This window comes from Mandrillus leucophaeus, unplaced genomic scaffold (genome assembly GCF_000951045.1).
Source record: "Mandrillus leucophaeus isolate KB7577 unplaced genomic scaffold, Mleu.le_1.0 Scaffold24, whole genome shotgun sequence".
NCBI classification, from domain to species: Eukaryota; Metazoa; Chordata; class Mammalia; order Primates; family Cercopithecidae; genus Mandrillus; species Mandrillus leucophaeus.
This window is the reverse complement of record NW_012102476.1, coordinates 3980729-3981855: the sequence shown is the minus strand read 5'-3', so window position 1 is coordinate 3981855 and position 1127 is coordinate 3980729. Positions and strand designations below refer to the sequence as shown.

The window sequence follows — 1127 nt, the reverse complement described above, 5'->3', positions numbered from 1 at the left end:
TGCAGTGGTGGGAACACAGCTCATTGCAGCTTCAACCTCCCCGGCTGGGACCACAGGTACATGCCACACTTTTTTTTTTTTTTTTTTTTTTTTGAGACGGAGTCTCATTTCTATCGCCCAGGCTTGAGTGCAGTGGCATGATCTCGGCTCACTGCAACCTCCACCTCCCAGGCTCACGCGATTTTTGTGCCTAAGCCTCCCAAGTAGCTGGGATTACAGGTGCATGCCACCACACCTAGCTAAATTTTGTACTTCTAGTAGAGGTAGGGTTTCACCATGTTGGCTAAGCCGCCCACCTTGGCCTCCCAAAGTGCTGGGATTACAGGTGTGAGCCACTGCACCCAATGTTTTAAAATTTTGGTAGAGACAAAATGTTGTTGCTACCCAGGCTAGTCTCAACTCCTGGGCTCAAGTGACCCTCCCACTTCAGCCTCCCAAAGTGCTGGGATTACAGGAATAAGCCACTGCACCTGGCCTGAAATGCACATCTAGGGCCCCACCTGGACCTACTGAGCTAGAATCCATATGCTGACCAATGATAAAGTTCAATTTATAAATTAAGCACACGAGATTATTATACTGTACTGAAACTGTATAAGGCAAAACCATAGATAAGGGAGGATTCCTGTGTGTGTGTGTGTGTATATATATATATTTTTATCTTTTTAATCTGTATGTGTGTGTACATATATATTTCCCCCCCCCCAAGTTATAAAGGATGTGGTTCTAGCCATCTCAGACTGACAGGTTTGCGCACCCCTGCTCACAAGGATGGGGATTTGCCTTGTTTCCTCCTCAAGCGCACAATGAACAGGATGGGTCAACTTTCCCTCAAAGTCTGGAAAATCAAAAACAAAATTCAAGCACAACAAGCCTAGGTTCCCCCCCACCTATTTTTTTTCTTTTTTTTTAGATAGAGTCTTGCACTGTCACCCAGGCCAGAGTGTAATGGCACAATCTTGGCTCACTGCAACCTCCACCTCCTAGTTTCAACCGATTCTCCTGCCTCAGCCTCTCAAGTAGCTGGGATTACAGATGCCTGCCACCACGCCTGGCTAATTTTTTGTATTTTTAGTAGAGACAGGGTTCACCATGTTGGCCAGGCTGGTCTCGAACTCCTGACCTCG

General features: G+C 46.6%; 1 long non-coding RNA gene across 1 annotated transcript in view; it reads right to left on the bottom strand.

Annotated features, from left to right (window-relative positions):
• Nucleotides 1–891: 891 nt before the first annotated feature.
• LOC105541470 overlaps nt 892–1127 on the bottom strand; it is an 8217-nt gene continuing 7981 nt past the window's right edge. The window contains exon 2 of the long non-coding RNA XR_001006344.1: nt 892–1123. This is a non-coding gene — a long non-coding RNA (uncharacterized LOC105541470). The remainder of the gene's footprint in view (nt 1124–1127) is intronic.